Source organism: Pteropus medius, unplaced genomic scaffold (genome assembly GCF_902729225.1).
Source record: "Pteropus medius unplaced genomic scaffold, Ma_sr-lr_union100, whole genome shotgun sequence".
In the NCBI taxonomy this organism is placed as follows: domain Eukaryota; kingdom Metazoa; phylum Chordata; class Mammalia; order Chiroptera; family Pteropodidae; genus Pteropus; species Pteropus medius.
Window position 1 is genome coordinate 17,528,516 of NW_024340696.1, and position 19,085 is coordinate 17,547,600.

Here is a 19,085-nt window from a genome sequence, read left to right on the forward strand (position 1 = left end):
CCTTTAGCCCTCTTTTCCCCCACTTGGGGCTCGGCAGTGGCAGGCTCAGAATCATAGAGCCATTGAGAAGGAGTGAATAAAGGTCATCTAAAACAGTGTGCTTTTAGGTTACTTGAGTTCAAAGAGCACACTTGGAGTCAGAAGACTTGGGTTTTAGCCCTGGCTTCGTTCCTATTAATTATACAACCATGACAAGTCACCAGAGCTCCCTGGCCTTTCATTTCCTCATTTATGAAATGAAGGGGTTGGCTAGATCATCTCTCATTTTCCATTCGGCTGTTTGAAAACTCTATGAAACTCTTGTCCTTAGCAAGACCATTACTCTCCTTGACAACAATAATTAAGTGGTCATCTCTTCTTCTCCTGAACACCTCTAGACATGAGGGGCAGTTGCCTACTCTTTCGGTGATTACCCTACATATGTCAGCTTCCAAAATAAGGTAGTCGTGGCACGTTCCTGCTTCCCTTTCTAAATCTCCCTTTGCTTCCTGATGCGCTTTTTCTCTGTGCTGCCTTCAGGACTTCTAAGGCACTCCAGTGCAGTGCCCCACGTGGTCTTACCCCGCCTTCTCCGGGTATTCTGTGTTCCAAAACTGACCTCTTTTCTTCTCCCAACCCTAGATTTCTAGACCGGACTGATCTCACCTAGAGGTGAGAGTATCTAGTTGAAGTAATTCCTAGATAGGTATAAGGATGACTGGATGCCAATAGCACACCCTCCTCCCAAGTTGTGACAACCCAAAATGTTTCCAGACATTGCCAGATGTCCCACATGGGACGAAATTGCTTTGCTCGAGAACCACTGTTCTATTGATAGTTAAGGTTCTGTAGGACCCTTTCCAGAATATGCGGGACATTTTGCCCTGTTTGCGGCTATCAGTTTAACTTGACCTTGGCAGGAGGAACTGAAAAAATAGCATATACCTGGCTCTGGAGAGTTTCTCACCTTAGTGAGTTCTCTTCGGGGAGGTCAGATTTGGATCTTTTTGTAAGACAAACAAACTTTTAGGGGAAATCCTGTTGCATCAGTAGTCGATACCATGGAGCCTTTGGTCGATCCCTCAGAGTGACCTGAGACTGAGGAACAGAGAGATTTTCTTCCTGAGCACCTCAGAACTAGCTTAAGGAGCTGCATGGACAGTTGTGGCCAGCAGAGGTCTCCATCCACTTTTAAGTGACTCTTCCCATCTGATTGTTTGGATGTGTCCAAGAAATCCTAAATGCCATTGCTTCACACTGACATTGTCCTCCTAGCTGCTGCCTCTGGAGACTAGTTCTTTCAGATGAGGAAGAAATAGTGCTTAGCACAGGACTTAGCTCTCCCTAGATGGAATGCGGCCGAAGTTTCTGAACTGACCTCAAAACTGTGGGTGGGATCTTGGTGACGAAGGTATTGCAGCAACATTTTGCAGCTTAGAATTCAGGATCAGAACTGATCTGACTGATCTACAATCTGACTGATGTATACTGTGGCCCAAGTCCTTATCACGACCTGGGAGTTAACATGTACCAAGACAGAAAGATATTTTGCCTGGCATTTTACATTTTCCTCCTGACCTTAGATATGATATTGAAGCCGCCATAAAGTTAAATACAGACCAGAGCCTAAAGAAAGAGCAAGCTGTAGTTAAGCTAAGATTTTTGAAGAAAGGTACAACATGTGTCTGTTAGCTACCCCAAAGGGCAACAATGAGAGTGCCAGCATACATGACACTGGACAAACGAGGGGTGGCTTATGGGGTTTCTTTGTAGGTAAGTTAAAAGCCAGTTCCTTCAAGTAGAGGATAATAGTTATAACAGTATAAAGCCAACTTATCAGTCAGTCTCTTATTGTTCTATGAACTAAATTAAGTAGTTAATTAATTTAGTGAAGCCCTAGTTAACTTTTTTCCCCCAAGGGGAAATGATGGGAGATAATAAGAATCTGTGATCATCACTCACAAAGGCCTAATTCACCTTGGGGATATATGGGTATAAGCACAAAGAAGGTTATGAAGGTGGTACAGACTTCCAAAAGTTCATTAGGGGTCTGAAATGGAAGGGAGAAGGTATAGGACAGGGATTAATTTATCGGGGAGGTAGCATTTGTGGGAGGCCTTAAAGATGAAGAGTCCCATCAGCCATCTTTTTCACAATGGAAGGCAAGGAGTATGCAAGGAGAAATATTTTTCTGTAGTCAAGTGGAACATTCATAACCCCAGTCTCCTTTGAATCACAATGAAAAAGAAAGCAATCTAGGATCTTGGAAGGCTGGATAGACACTAGACTGTGTAGTTAGAAATGTTTGTATGGATAGGGAGGAAGGTGTAAATGGATCCCCAGTTTATCTGTTGAGTGGAGTTTCCAAACATTCTTTTATTGGTCAGTGGCTCCACCAGCAGTGACCTCTGACCTCATCCACACTAGGAGGTGGAAGTCAGGAGCCTGCCTTGCCTTTGAACTCTTCTTTGTACTCAATTGACTAGGAGCCTTTGAGGTGGCAGAAATATCCAGCATCTTCTTTTCACTCTCGCCTTTAATGCGTGCGTAAGTTACAATATCAGTTTCTTTTCAGTCTGTTACACTAGCTCATCTCAGTTTGCCTTCATATTTCCCTTCCAAGCGTACCAAATATTTGTGCTGCAGAGGAATACTTGAAGATATCACGGGCTGATCAGGAAAAAGACAAAACCCTTTTATTTAAGAAAACAAAATCCCAGGCACGTGGTACCCCCACCTACCCAGACTGTAGTTAGGCCTAGCTGTGGTAAAGGAGAGAGCAGAGCAGACCCCAGCACAACAGCGTTCGTGCACTTCCTTCCTAGGAGAACCCCTAAAAGTCGGCTCTTATTTTATCTTATTTATACATAATTTCAACACATTGAATTTGTCGGTTTCCATCGCCATAATGGTTTGAAAAGTCACATACTTCATGGGGGAGAAAGTCTGTAAGTGAGGATCTCCGGGATGGCCCATCTGCCAGTCTGGCATGAATGGAAAAGGTGGGAAAGCTGTTTTAAAATAGAACTCTCGGCACATGGGTATACTGCAGACCACTTTGCAGACTGCACTATACCCTGGACGTATCACTGTCAGATGGCAGAATCCCTCAAGTCAAAAAAAAGTACGTTCGTTTGTTTGTTTGTTTTTCATATTTTGGACATCCAAATGAATCTTACCAGTAGTTTGAACATTGAGCATAGTTTCTTATTTCTTCCCCCTAAAGCTGTTATTGATGGGGTATTTAAAATGGAGGAAATATAGAAATTGCTGTTCTTGGTGGCACCCTTGAATCTTTAAGTAAAGGTTTAAATTGTTTAGTTTATGTATATATATATACGTGTAGGGCGTGTGTGTGTGTGTGTGTGTAGGCTCATAGATTTTATCAAGTTTCCTATCTAAAATTTGTGTTTTTATTTTTAATAAATTTTGTGATTCGCTTAAAGGTGTCAACCTTCAGATGTCTAGGAAGCTCAGCAGCCCAGGTGGGCACGTTCTTTGAGGGTCTCCCTTGCTGGCGGCTTGATTGTTGTCCATTGGCAGTTATATAGCAGTCTGTGTCCATTTCTCCCTCACTCCCCCACCCCCAACACACACCAGTTTACAAAGCAAAGTCTTTGAACAGAGTAGTGACATAGGCAGAAGAGGGAGCTGGATTTTTTAAATGTGAGGAAACAGGATAAAAAGACGTAAAGTAACCCTCCCAAGACCACACAGTGTGTGAGGGACAGACAGGGAACACAATCTATTTTGCTGCCCACAACTTGATTCAAATCACTGCGTGGCCTGGACTGAGGCTGAAAATCAGGATGAACTTCCCAATAATTCAAGCTAACTGCTTATTGGATAGACTTCTTTAAAAAGTGGTTACTTGATACATTTTGACTGAACACATCCCCAGAAATATGAAGACTGTGGAAGAAATTTCGCTTCTAATTTTTAGGATCAATATTGTAATGTCTGTCCTTCTTATCCCCGCGACTGTAAAATCGAAAAATTTTTATATATATAAACTGAACTCTCCGGGTTTGTTTTGTAAAAAGTGCCTAATATTCCCTGCCTCCCTTTCCCCACCACCCGCCCTCCAGTCCCAGCATGCTACTCCAAGCTGTGTTTCCCAAACTGCTTTGGTACTTGCCCCCCAAAAAGCTATTAGGTCACTTACACTTAAACAAAACACACTGACCTGATCCCTGGAGTCATTCCTGAGAAACAGACAGCTGTGGTTCGAATCCCAAGCCAGGCTCCCTGGCCAGTAGGGAGAACCTTGGGGATGAGTGTAATCACTTTATGGGATATTTTGAATTTCGTAATTTTTTTTTCAAAAGCACTGTGTACTCTGTGTTTGAGTTTTCCTGAATGTATAAATCCATACTGCGAAGGACACTGGCCAATATATATTGTTTAAAGCAGGATGAAATAAGGACTCATTTAATTGGAACTCCTAAAGAAGAGCATTTTTATGTATTTCAACTTTTTTTTTCCCTCCCAACTATAGTATTAAGAACCTTATTGGAAAAAGACTTTCGCCAAGTATCTGATGGGAAGCCAAGAAAAGCATTTTAATAGAACTGTCTTAAATTTATAGTGCACTAGGGCCTGTAAGTAAATTTTCCTGTCTTTAAGGTTTGGGCTGATTTGCAGTTATTTTGTATAGCTTCTGAGATTTAAACCCTCACAGTCCAGATGGAGAGACCATAAACTTGCTTTCCTTGGCAGCCTTGGCATACCTTTCCACGGGCAAACATGAGTGAGTAGTGTATGGAACTTAGTCTGTAAATGCTCACTTATCTTACCTTAATACCAGTTTTAATTGTTTTTGTGACTTTTCCTAGAGCCCTCCTAAATTTAAGAGAATTATAGTCCTTAATTTTATAATACAAACCGATCAAATAAATATGTATTAAGCACCTGCTTAGTTCTTAGCATTATACAGGCACATTGAGGGAGATCAAAAAAGTAGAGGACCCCATTTTTAAGAAAGTCCTCAAGGTACCGGGGCAAGTGCTTTCAGTATTATATAGATTAAAAGGCCAGGAGTGCTATGCAGTCAGTTGTGGGGGGAGGGAGAGGGGTGGAGAGGGGTGGGGGGCATGCATCTGGAGGAGAAAGGAATCTTCAGGACTGGGCAGTCTCAGAGCAGAAGGGAGATGCTCTGTTAGGGTGCTGACCTCGGGATGGGGTGGAAGGGAGGTTGGCTTCTGTGACACAGATTCAGTAGGTAAGATGGAGCAGAGGGCGGTGGGGGACACTGAACACAAGCAGCGGAGAACTCTGTAGAGAATTAGGAGGAACAGATGACAAGTGAAGATTAATGAAAAGATGTGCGATGAAAGGGAGAAGTAGTATCAATTAAGGAGATTTAGAAAAAAAATCAAAGAGCTGGAGGGGACCTTCGAAATGATTCAACCCTTTCCTCATATTTTACAAATCACAAGTAAGCCCTAGAGTTTAAGTGATTCTGAGAATGAATTGTTAGGGCGAGTTGAGCCTAGCTGGAACCCAGGTCTCTTGACTCCCATTCCGATGAGTTTTGTTTTGTTTTGTTTTTGCGTTGTCTACTGCAGTATTTTCCAAACAAAGGGTCATGATTCATAAGTCGATCACGAAGTTAAATCACTGGTTCATGACCTGCATTTTATTTTTAAAAAATGAAATAGGAAAGAAAAGGTCAGCATATTACCTAGTAAGGGCAAATATTTCCTGAAACCTCTGTCTCAGTTATATGTGTATATGTGTAGTGAGTTGTGGTAGAAAATGTGTTTATGGTTCTTAGTGTGGGTCTCAGTCCAAAAAACTGAAACAAATTGGTAGTGGAGAGCACATGGGCTTTCAGTGGAGGGACCTGAATTCAGATCCTCAGCTCTGCTGTCTGTCTACCAGCTTTGTGACTGTGGCAAGCTACTTTACTTTTCTGAGTTTTAGTTTTCTTGTCTCAGACCTGGGGCTAATAATACTATAGAGCAGTTGTATGATTCAGAGAAATCATTTACTTAAAGCATTAAGATTCTGGTCTGCCTGCTTCATGCTGGCAGTGATTTGGGTCTGTGTTTGAATGTTAAAAGTAGCCTCCTGGTTTGGAGCTTGGTCTTAAGGAACCACAGTGAATTACCAACAGGGATGTATTATGCATTTGCTTCTGGGCTTGGAAGCTGGAAACAGAATTTATTCCTGTGGGTTCTGGTATACTTTCTACATCTTGGCATGGAAGGAGGCTCACCTCTCTGTTTTTCTGTTAGGATCAGAATGGCTTATTAAAATCAGTGGTTTTCTAACTGGCCTTTAAAAAAAAAATTCATTGGCACATTCGGATAAAGTACCATTACTTTTCTTCCTTTCCAGTGAGAAAAAAATTTATACTAAGTCTTTTTTTCCCCCTCTTCTTATATATTCTCTGCCAAATCATGATTTTATTCTTTTTCGAAATTAAAAAATAAACTTACGGAGAGAAGTTAAAACCAGAGTTGACACTTGGGTGGCAAACAGTTGAAGAGTCAGAGTTTACTAGGTATGAACTAAAAATAAAGGAAATTTTTATGTGAATTTAAGAGGGCCAGTGAGAATCTTTTAGAAATAGCTGATGGTCACATCCTCCTGACTGGAGAGTGAGTTCTAGTATATGATTTTCCTGCTGCCCTCTGCTTCTTCCCTTCTCCTCTTCTCCTCCTCCTCCTACCTCTGCCTCCCTTCCCCCATTCCTTTCTGGCCAGCTCCATCCCATATTTGAAATCCCGCTGGAGAGCAGAGACGAGAGCTTCATCCCAGATGATTTGGGCCAGGGGCTAAAGCACTGCCATAAATCTGCAGCTCATTTTAATGCCACGTTAAAACAGTGTGAGCGGCTGGTTTCCGTGGCCCCTGCCCTCTTTCTTTATGGGCTTCTTTGGCTCTTCTTTTTAAAGAGGCCCTGTGGAGTCATTTTAAAGTTCTTATCAGTTTGCTGACAGTTATATGGGCCTTTCTGCTGAGTCCAGGAGCTCAGGCAGGCGTGTGAAACTTCTGATATTAAAATTGAAGAAAAATGCCAGGCAGAAGGGATTGGGTGGAGCAACTGTGATTTGGAAGGAAAAGACTAGCAAGATAATTAACCTTTGCAGGTCCAGAACTTTGCCATTAGCTGAATAAATTTCTCTTTGTTGGTAGGGGCAGGGCAGTAGGGTTAGGCAAGGGAGGATTTTGCAAGGGCTTTTATTTTTATCCCCTGATTAGAAATACCACTCTGTTGACAGTTTGTGCTCTCAAGCTTCAGCAAGTGACGTGGGCAGCCCTGAAGAGTTAGGCAGAGCCAGGTTTATAATGTATTTTTTTCCTAAAGGCCGTCTGGTTGGCTAGACCTCTGCTTACATGTCTTTGCCAGCTCCAGCTTGCTGTCTCTGTGTCCACAGCATCACTGTTATCGAATTTAAAAGGACTTTCATTGGTCTGCTTTGCTGCCCCTTTTAGGCCAGCTTGCTAACCCCCAGTAATCCTCTCAGAGTGCTCCATGGAAGCGCCGGGCCCTCTGTTAATGTCAGCCGCCGGTGCTTGGCCTTTCTTACCCTCTCAGCTGCGGAGAAATAGACTGGAAGCTGCTCCTCCCTCTCCCCTACCCCTTTTCCTTTCTTTCTTTGCTGGAGAACTCTTGCAGCAGACAGCTGAGGGGAAGGAAAAACCATTACCTGGATCCAGGCCAATAGCTCGATGGGAGCTTCAAAATCTCCGGCATCTCCTGACCAGAATGTTTTTCCAGGCGTTTCAGAGAATGCATCCCTACCCTCCTTCTGCTCTCACCTTTCCAGCCTTGATTTCCAAAGGGCCTGGGGCGGGTGGACTATACCCCAGAATATGCTTTGTATCCGCCTGCTCTTTTTCTCCTAACTAAAGCTTTTAGGAAGAGGTTAGTAGAGATAAGCAAAATCCAACTTATACATTTTTAGCTGCTCTGTACCCTTTTGGCACAAATACGTTATTTTTCCTTTTTCAGATAGTTTTGCACATGAACAGTTTTGCAAGTGTATTCAGTAAAATAGCCATTGAAGTTAAGACAAAAGCAAGGAATTTTTGTAGTAAGTTAGTGAAATTATATAGCTGTTGATCTAGGATTGATGATTTTCAATGAGCAAACAATAAAAAATACTGGTCTGTTTTATTACTCATGTTGCTCCTGTGGAGAGAGTAATTAGTTTAAAAACCAAATGAGCAATTAAACAAAATAAAATGCCCCAAACTCCAGTGCAATAGAACTTCTTTTTTATACATTTCTGGGGACTAAATTAGTTAAGTTTAATGAGCTAGGTGCTATTGCTTATGGTATAATTTTAACAAACTTATTCAAATATTTAACAAATAAATAATATGTTCTTAGTAAGTTCTTAGTAAATATATGACTATAGATAATCATTACACAGCCTTTATAAGGGGTCAGGGTAGATGGATGGTCCTGGTTTCTTTTTGGGCATCGTGGGTTAGAGAGCTCTCTCTAAAGTTAACCATCGGTTAATCTCGCCTAATGAGTCCGCTAAGTGGGGTGTTGCTTCAGAAAATGGCCTCTCTAATAAAAGTGTTAAATATTAATTAGCAGCCTATAGTAGAATTGTGTGACTCTTTGGAGTTTGTTTCCCACAGGGTGGGACTGTTCATGAAGCATTTCTGAGAAATAATTGCTCATTATGGGAAATGCAGTGCAGGTTTTGTGAATTCATTGTATACCTTCTTAGGAAAATATCTAGGTTTGTTTCCAGAACAACTTGTAAATTATCAAGCGTTGATATGTTTAGTAAAGAATTCATTGTTTTCAAGTCTTCAGTAAGGCTTAAACTGATCCATAGGATTCTGCTTATATTTAGAAATATTAATATGGATTATTATGTATTTTTATATATTCTGTCTCCCTCAGCCTTGCAGAGGCTGAGAGAATTTGGAGTTGCATAATTATTTTTGCACGGCATAGTTTTCGGTTTGATAATGACACAATCTTATGATTCCATACGACTGTCCTTGAGAATGTAAGACAGCAATCGTGTATTTATCTTCTTTTAAAGGCCTTTGATACTGCATTGGTACAGAAGCAGCTTTATATAAACCATTTCTGACAGTAGAGTTACCTCTCTCCCTGTAAAGTAAAGGCTAATTTGTTATATTTAAATGTGTACTTCCATTTTATTAAGGACTCTAGTACTTTTTATTACAAGGAGCAAGTGTTTGAAGTCCATATAGGTATTGAAGTATTTTTAACTTTCAAGTTAGTTTGACCAGGTGTTGATGATCTTCTGTATGTATCACTTGTATTTTAGAAAGATATTGGAATTTTTTGTTTTAAACTGCGGACTGAGCCTTGAGTTTGGCAGTGAGGCATCTTGGCATCTGATGGGAATGAGAAGACCTAGAAGCTGGTGGCCGACCGCAGGGTCAGAATAACATACTCAAGGATTGCAGCGCAGTGCAGAGGGAACAGTGGACCTGACTATAGTCTCTTTAGCTTAGAACAACCACACATCGGTGTTCTCCCAAATCTCTTTGCCTAGCAAGTTGTTGGTAACTTCACACATGGCATAATAGCAAGCATACTCGTTGGAAGTTTTTGAGGTATAACTCGAAGATTGGAAACTACATAGAAGAGAAGGATTTCAACTGTCTGATCAGCTACCATAGCATTCTTAGCTGAGACAGGAGGGAGGGATCAGAATTCACTGTGGCGATTTTCAAACTTTACACATCTCTCTCGCTGTCACTCAAATTCTTAAATGCTTCCTGGGGTGGTGGATGGGGCCAAGGATTTCTCTTGAGAGATGCTGCCGTGATGAACCTCAGTTTCTCTTACTTGTAGGTATATGTCCTCCTTTAGGCGAGAAGGGGCAGGGAAAAAAAAACCACCAGCAGCGTTCGTAGGTATTTTAAGTGTCTCTCTTTGTTCAGAGTTCCAATTTGGGCAATGTACATTGGGGTTTCTCTCAGGATCAACAGGAGAGCTTGTCTTAACGCTTAATCAGAAAATGGGGCTTTCCAGCAGCAAGCAGCTTGTAGAGGAGTGCTGTGCCTCTGGTCAGCTAGAACGGCGATAAATGGCATTGCACCCTCACTAGTCTCAATTTCTCTCTTTCTGGGAATGGAAAGAGCTCCCGTATCCACAGCCCAAGATAAAGAACCTGCCCAAGAATATCTCCTTAGCATTCTCTGAAATCCTTACTACGTGGGAAACAGTAGAGGAGGGAGCATCACCTTCATGTGGCATGACATGATGATAGCTTTTGGGATGAAGCAAGCCTTCAAGTTCTGTTGCCTTAGTCCCTTCACATATTGTGTTAGTATGTGTGTCTTAATTAAAAGGGGCAGGCCTTTCAAGTGTGCCTGGTTGGGGTGAGGCTTGTTTTGCATTTGCCTTCTCTAATCAAACAAACTTATGCCTGCTTTCTCTGAGTTTTAGCATAGCAAACATAGGAACTCTCACCCCAGGCAGATTCCTTTGCAGCAAGTTGACTCAAGTGGTGCTCTTATTTGTTTATATTTGATGACAGATCTTGATTAAAGGTTTCCAGTCCACCTTCAGCTGTTCCATGGAACCAGCCAGGAGAGAGAGCTGGTCGGCTGCTAATCGCCAGAGAAGCTCCCTGATCTGACCTAGGGAACGGTGGGACCGAGGCGTGGATAGCTCAGAAAACTGGGCACAGCAGACATGAGTCTCTAGTCTCTTTGCTGAGAAGGTTTGACCAAACACTGTTTTATTGGTCAGTGGCTCCTGCTTTAGTAACCTTTCACCCCTAGGCTCTTGGAGGTGCAAGCCACTGGCGGCCTTGCCTTTGAACTCCTCATGGCTCCTGCCACCTCAAAGGCTCCCAGTCAGAGGCTCCTGTTTTGCTTGGGATCTATCCTCACAGCTGGATGTCAGCAGTTGGGAAAACTGATCCATCCTTAGAACATTGACATATTTGAAGGTGATACCCCTGAGACTTGAAACCTATGGCTTTCTATTTCAGGAGCTGTCTGTCATATGTCAAGAAACATGACTCAGGCTACCCCTTTCCCCTCCTCGATCCCTACTTGTTTCCCATAGGATGGGAGATCATAGCGTTGAAGTAGTCCCTGTAAGTGCTCAGAAAGTTCTCCCCCACCTTCAAGCTCTTTTACCCTTTTTTATTCTGACTTGCCCCAAGTAGCATCAATTTTGAAAGAATTTTTCTTTTAAATGGGACTAAAACATGCAGATCACAGTCATCTTTGGTGTCTAGAAGCACAGTTGGGAAGATGACATAGTATCGTGGGGCTCGTTCAATCCTAATGCTTCCAGATCAGACGAGTCCTACTGGTAAGACAGCCTTGCTGCACTTTTCACTGCCTCCTTGATTCCATTCTGCCTTCTGGAAAAACTAGGCTTTGCAAGAAGACATAGAAATAGCATGGATTGTCCTCGCACATCTGCTTGGCTTCCTGCCCAAAGTACAGGAGTGAATGCTTTAGTATTGAGAGGCAAATCCAGGGACCCATGGATGTTAGATGACTTCACTACAGCTCCTTTGGCAAGAAATCAGACTTCTCATTCTAAGAATTTGAATAGATAATGCCTCTTCTACTTATGATGCCTCTAGCTTAGAAAAGAAGCAGATGATCTCCATTGGGGTCCTCTGCTTTTCTAGAATTCAAATAGAACATTACTGATAATCTTTAGCAGAAAGCATACTCTGGCAAGGTCTTTTTCTGCCTCAGAGCAAAGGCTGAGTTTTTAACAGGTACCCGGGTATCAGAAGAACCAGCCTTAATTTTACCACTGACTTGTTCTGTGGTCATGAGCTCATATTTTCCAGGTGGCAAAGGAAAGGGGAGAATGAAGATTTATCTTAACTCCTGTGTGTGGCAGTGTATCGGGAGTTTCGTCGTTATTCTCATTTTTATGAAGGAGAAAAGCGAACGTCGAGGCTGATAGATAGCCCGAAGTTACAAAGCTGAAGTGGCCGACTTGGGATTGGGAAGAATTTGTGGCTTGTGATTAAAAAGTATGAAGTTTATTTATAGAGCTCTATTTTTCTTTGTTTAGAGCACCTTTGAACTATTATAATCATCTAAAATATTTATAACACACACATGTTGGGTAAGATACTGTACGCGATTCAGAACTGTACGAACCATGGTCCTTGTTCTCAAGCAGCTGACAGTCTTGAAGGGGGAGGCACATAATCTCTGTTAATGTCTATATTAGTTTGCTACGACCGCTGTAACAAAACATCATAGACTAGGTGACTTACAACAGAGTGGCTGGAGGTCCAAGGTCAGGATGTCGGCAGGGTTGGTTTCTCCTGATCCCTCCCTCCTTGCTTTCAGACGGCCGCCCCTGTGCTGCCTGTTTCCATATCGTCTCGCTGTGTGTGAGGACCCTGGTGTCTCTCTCCAAGTCTGTTTCCTCCTCTTAGGAGGACACCAGTTAGACTGGATTCGGGCTCACCCTAACAACCTCATTTTAACTTAACCACATCTTTAAATGCCCTGTCTTCAAATACAGTCACGTTCTCAGGTACTAGGGGTCAGGATTTCAACATACTAATTTTGAGGGGACACAAAAGAGCCCATACCAATGTCCATATAAGATACAAGAACCGAAGCCAGTAGTTGCCATTTAGTGGTTTGATTGAGATACACGGGGTTTTGTGCCTTACTGTGGAATTTGCTTCTGAGGTGTTTTTCCCTAACCCCATTCTCGACTCCATACCAGGTATAGACAGTAGTAATGACATAAGTCTAAAGAGGGGGTGAGCGAGGGTGAAGGGTAACACCGTAAGTACCACCTCACACCACAGCACATCAGAACAACTGAAAATTGGTCTGTTGGGCTAAACTCAGAATTTACAAGGTGACTGCCCTGGACACCGTTTAGTGATGTAGGACTTATGTCAAGGTCCCTGATCATAATAAGATGACACGTATGATAGTAAAAGAGTTGATTAAGCCCTATAAAAGCTCTGTTTTTATTTCGTTTTATTTTGCTGTATTAGTGGAAAGATTCTTAGAGGTGAGATTGTTTTGTTTTGTTTTTTTTCCATTGAAATTCTGAATATTATAACTCATGTTTTAATTATAGAATGGAGATCGAGAGCTTTAGGACTTTACATTTTAGACTTTAGATTTAATAATGCAGAAAACCTCTTGTTTGTGATAAAGGTGATTCTTCATTCTTAAGCCTGTGTCACTTAAGATGGTTGATTTGGGAGCAAGAGGAATGGACGGTTATAGAAGAAATAGATGTATGAAAATAATGTAGTCCTATTTTTAAAGAAAGATTATTAACTTACCCTTGTGTATATGTGCCAACTGTTTGTTGACTCAAATACATCATTTGGATCAACCCCACCTCAACTCATATATGTACACCTGGCCTTTGGAATCAGTCAGGCTGATTCTTAATTTAGTAGTGAATTATGATAAAGAAGAAATTAGTCGAACAATTTTTTTTTCACTTGTGTTTTTAATGGCAGAAACCTTATCTCCTCAGTCAAGATAAGTCCATGGCCTTAACTATTTCATCTGTGTGTGTTTTGTTTTATTTATTTATTCTTTAGTGCATTGAGTTCTTCTTGGCCTATAGCCAGAGCACAAGTTCTTTAGAAAATGGAGACACAGAGGCTTCTGCCTTTTGTAAATCATGTAAATAATCTCTTCAAAAGTTCTCCCTACTGATCCATTAGTAAACCAGGGTTTACTGCTACCCCACTCCTTTAATTATGAGCCATAAATATGCGCCTTAAGTACAAATGGACTAAGCAAGTGACAGGGGGTAGGATATCTGTATTTTATTGACTTTTTTCCTTGTACTCTGCATTGTTTTTCTGTAGCACATTTGGTGCCATTATCGGGGCATTTAACAGTTTATGTTTTCGGACCTGAGAGGTGAGGTTTATCTTTAGTTCCTTTCATCTGAGTAGCTAAGCTACTTTTCAGGTGGTAACTCTCAAGGGAATTGTGAGCCGAACATGAAGATCGTAAGGGCACACTCAGTACTAGTCACGAGCACGAGAGTCGTGGTTTGGTAGTTGTGTGCATCTGTTTTCATTCTGTCCTCTTCACTGATCTTTAGTTTGTGACTTTGGGCAAGTCACTTGCCTTCAGATGTCTTCAATTTATCATGATTGTTTTTATAATCCCTACTAAGGGCTAAATCTTAACTGTATATCAGTAACCAATGAAAGAGATCAGAGGTGAAGGTATTATATTGTCTAGACAGCTACTCTCTAAATGTTATTGAGGAAACTTCTGGGTCATACAGTTATTCTCAGAAGGGTTTTCCAACATCACTCAAGATAAACTTATAACAGTTCTTGCAGCTGTGTTGGGTCGGAGTTTAAATGCTTCTCTTAAATTGGCTAAAAGCATAAAGGACTGTCTATGGCTGGGAAAGGCAGGCTTCTGGAGAAATTGAGCTTTGTAGACGGTTAGGAATCTTGAAGTCATTGATTGATTCCTTTCATAAGCTGTGCCTGACCACAGCTCACCACACGCTCCAGTCATACCTGAGGTAAGTCAGGAAGTCTAGAGAAAAGCAAGACCAGTAAACCCTCATGAACCTTTCAGGGTTCCATTTTCTCATCTGTAACATTGGGATAATGTCTTTGGGTTGCGAGGATTAAATAAGTTAACATAGGCAAAGCACTTAAAATAGTGCTTCTGGTACATAGTGAGTGTGTGGGTGAATCAACAAATTTTTGTTGAGCTCCTGTTTTGTCCTAGATGCAATTCTGAGTCCTGGGGACACACTAGTTAAAAAACAAAAACAGATGAAATTCCTTCCTGCACGGAGCTTGTGTTCTCCTGCGGGGAATAAGTATTAGATGATGGTGGTGGTGGTGGTGGTGATGATGATGATGATGGGAGCAGAATCAACTATGAACATTAAGTTTGCCTTTGTCATCCTTTCTCTGGGGCATTTGCCTTTTTACACTGAGATAAGTATGTCTTTTGGGACATTCCTGTATTGCCGGTTTATAGGTTGCTTCTCTTTCCTACCCAATTGCACATGTACTTCTCGCATTCTAAATTCTATTGCGTGACTTAGAGAAAAAAGAAATTTGAAATCCTCATTCTTTATTTGTCTCTCTTTGTTCCATGTTTTAGTTCTTTCTCTGTATCCTTTCTATGGTGATAACTCAGGTTTTTAAAACTTTCTAGGAATCAACCATGTAATCTGATGCTGTGTGAGCCTGTACAGAGCCTATAAATACATATCGGCCCTTGAAAAACACACCTTGTCTAATTAAAAACTCTTGTGAACTTCAGTGAGCACACTAATATGCCATTAGAAAGCATTGTTGTGGACTTCATCGTTCAGACTTCTTCCTTACGTTTTTGCGATTACTAAGGAATATTTGCTGTAGCCATTTTCTCTGGTAACTACAAGTAGAACTAACTGCATGTTAATTCTTTAATCACTCCCCATAAATATAAATATTGAGATGAGACTGGAGGTGAACAGAAGGATGCTTCTAAACAGATGACATGCTATATGGGCCTTTGGGAATTTTCCAACGAGCTCTATTTCAGAATAAGATTCGGGTACTAGTCCATGTACTTGCCTGTCCTATGAAACACAGTGTCTCATAGTTTTGGATGTAAGAATAGATCTAGAACGCCTAGAAATTAAGCTTCACAAGGGGAAAGTTGTGTATTCAACTATTCATATAATATAGGGCTGCTGCTGATGTAGAGAGTCCTTTAGAAATTCTTGGGCGCATGCTAGGGAGGCATGGCCTGGAAGACTATGTAAAAACTTCTTCATCGCAGTGCCAGGAAAGTGGGGGAAATGAAGAGATGGTTAACAAAATGCTAGGAGTAGGGAAAGTTAGGTTTAAAGGAGCAGGTACTGTGCAGCCAGCCAAGGGCAAGGTTGTGAGCAGGTTCTCCATGTCTTTGAAGGGTGAGAAAGGCAAAGAGAGAAAGGGTCCATTTAGTATGGCATAGAGTTTCATAACTGTGTGTTAATATTAAGATGATTTTCCCCCCTTTTCATTTCCTAAGTGCCAACTGGATAGAGACTATTTAAACAAGACAAAACTAACAACAAATCTGCTGTGGATTCTAAATTCTAATATATTTTTAGAAGCCTGGGAATGTGGGATGAGGAAAAATGCAATTGAGATTAAATCCTAGGAGATATTAATTCCTAGCAAGAATCATTGGGCCTTATATGAGATCCTAGGAGAAGAGCAAAAAATTGTTCACTAAAGTGTGCTACTTTAGGTCTTGCACTGGGCAGTGGCTACATTTAAAATGTATGTCAGCTGTTCCCTCAGAGCAACACAGCTTAAAATAGAGACCCTACTGGTCTGACATTCTTCTTAACCTACTGGTTAAGCCAAGTCTAGTCCTACTTTGTTGCTGCTATTGGGAAAAATGAGTTGCGACATTGAAGATGGCTTTCTACCTTCTTAATACATTCCAATTTCTCAAGACATTTGAGCCTTACTCTAGAGGAACTGCAGGATACCAGTATAAAGCTGTGAGAACCCATAGAAACCCAGTGCCCCAAATCTGTAGTGTTTATTGGCTGATTTCTTGAATCCTTGCCCTTAAGTGGAGGCTGGTAAATTTTTAGTCTAGCTGGGAAGAGAGTCCTTTAGAGAGTCCCTCCCCAACCCTTGAAATAAAAAGGGGTTAGAGAATAGATGTTCAACTTTGTGTAAAAATTGTCAGATGAATTAGAAAAGAAAGTAATGTATGTTGAGGATGCAGCTAATGTCTGTCAGAAGGACTAACAATAATAATTTGGACTTTGAGAAGTTGGGGTAATAGGAAGAGCTCTGCCATTTGTGTGTGTGTGTGTGTGTGTGTGTGTGTGTGTGTGTGTGTGTGTGTGTGTGTGTGTGTGTGTGTGTGTGTGTGTAAAATCTCACTGGGTATTCCTGGGATGGAACAGTTTGGGTTTTTAATTTTAAGTTATTTCGTAGCTGGCTATTTTACAGATTTTTTTATTTTAGCACTAATAGGTTTTTAGCTGATTCTCAAGGGTTTTCTTAATAGCCAATCTATGGAAAGAACTTGGGTTTATTTTCAAATTTCTTCCCTTTTTCCGTGCTCTTATTACTTCTAATTTTCTTAGGTTTATTTCATTCTTTTACAAATGATCAAATTGGATACTTTATTTTTGTATAGTAATTCTGTGTCTACAGCAGAGTAAAGTATGAGAGTAGAAGCAATAGAAATTTCTGAAGTATTTGAGAGCTCAGTATATTTCATCTCTTAAGACTTTTATTAAAAAGTGGCTATATGCTTTTCTCTTTTAAATAGATGAGATACGTTATCAGCCTTCAACTTAACATTTAAGATGAACATCAGATTTTTAATTTTAGTGAAATTGCTAAGGAAAGAAAATGTTTGAATGTTTTCTACTGGCTACTGATCCCCATAGATTTAAGAATTTTATTAGACTGCCATATTGTATGTACATAAACTAGGGTAAAAAATTATAATCAGTGAATACAATTTTGTAATTTTTATCCCTGTCAAAGTACACTAAAAGTAGCGTGCTAAATTTTTTGGTTTTCCTTCCTCCAGGAGGTAGAGTTTAATTATGTTCCCCTTGGATATGTACTGAACATGGCGATTTCCTTCTAATGAATAGAATATGTAACTTTATAATGGAGAACTCTGACAGGCCCTGCCTTAACCAGGTGACCAGGGCTAACTTCACCTGTAATAATAAGTCGTGTCGATATCATGTATCCCTTGATGTCGTGCAAAGAGAAGGGCACGTCGCCTCTAGTATTCTCCAAAATCCATGACCTTAGTCTAATAACATCAGACCAACCCAAATTGAGAGACATTCTACAAAACTTCTGACCAGTACTATTTAAGAGTGTCAAGGTCACGAATGACAAGGAAAGACTGAGGAACCGTCACAGATTGGAGGAGACTAAGGAGACATGACGGCTAAATGCAGTGCAGTTCCCCAGATCAGATCCCGGAACAGAAAAAAGACCCGAGCAGAAAGCTGAGACCATCCAAGAAGAAAAAAAAAAGTCTGTAGATGAGTTAATAGAATTAACTAAATGTTAACTTCCTCATTTTATTCACGGTACCATGGTGATACAAAATGTTAGTGTTAGGGAAGCTCTGGGTACTACCATCGCAACTGCGCTCTAAGGTTAAAATTATTTCAAAATAAAGAGTTAAAAAAAAGCAGTTACAACTTTGTATGGTGAGTACATTAAAAAAAAAAAAAATTTACACCTACCAAAAAATTGTGAAACGAATTCTGCTACATGAACAACTATGTCTGTGGCATTGTGTGAAATTCCAGTGAGTGATATATGTAGGTTCCTAAAGCGCCACGTTCAAATAATTGAGATGACGGGGTTGGGGAAACTGTACTAGATGAAGGGAAGGTGCCTCCAGAGGCATCAGCCTCTCCAGTGGAGGATGCATGTGATGCTACAAATATAGGAGCTTCATGAATAAGGAAGGGAGTGAAAAAACAAAACACTCACGTTCTGTGTAATAAGATATTTTAAACATAACTAAATTAACACAAGAAATATTTTAAGAAAAAAAGTGGTATACTCATAAATCCCAGGTGTATTAACCTTGTTTGTTTCAGAATCTCTTTTTATTTTACAGAAGGTTAATTCTACTTATTGTTTGTTGAATCCTCGAGTAAAGGTGTATCAAATGTTCGTGAACTTCACTCCTCCAGAAAAACTGGTAACATGGGCACAGTACAGTTTTGTTTTGTTTCTTAAAATAATTTTTTTATGGTGACATTGGTTAACGAAATCCAGTAAGTTTCAGCTGTACATTTTAACAGTAAGGCATATATATATTTACACTGTGTGTTCACCTCCCATAGTTAGATTTTTTTTGTTACCACATATTTGACCCCCCCTTACCCTGTCTACCTTCCCTCACCCTCCTCCCCTCTGGTAACCACTAGTCTATTGATTTTCAACTTTTTCTGTCTAGCTAATTTCGCTTAGCATGATTATCTTGAGGTCCATCCATGTTGTCGCAAATGGCAGTATTTCATCTCTTCTTATGGCTGAGTAATAGCCCATTGTATATGTGTACCACAGCTTCTTTAGCCAATATCTATCGTAGGACACTTCAGTTGCTTCCATGTCATGGCCAATGTGAATAATGCTGCTATGAACATCGGT

At 40.7% G+C, this 19,085-nt stretch overlaps 1 protein-coding gene across 2 annotated transcripts in view; it reads left to right on the forward strand.

Moving 5' to 3' along the window:
• Window positions 1–19,085, forward strand: part of LOC120606317 (exostosin-2) — a 59,565-nt gene that overhangs the window by 30,122 nt on the left and 10,358 nt on the right. The gene's annotated exons all lie outside the window — the stretch shown is intronic.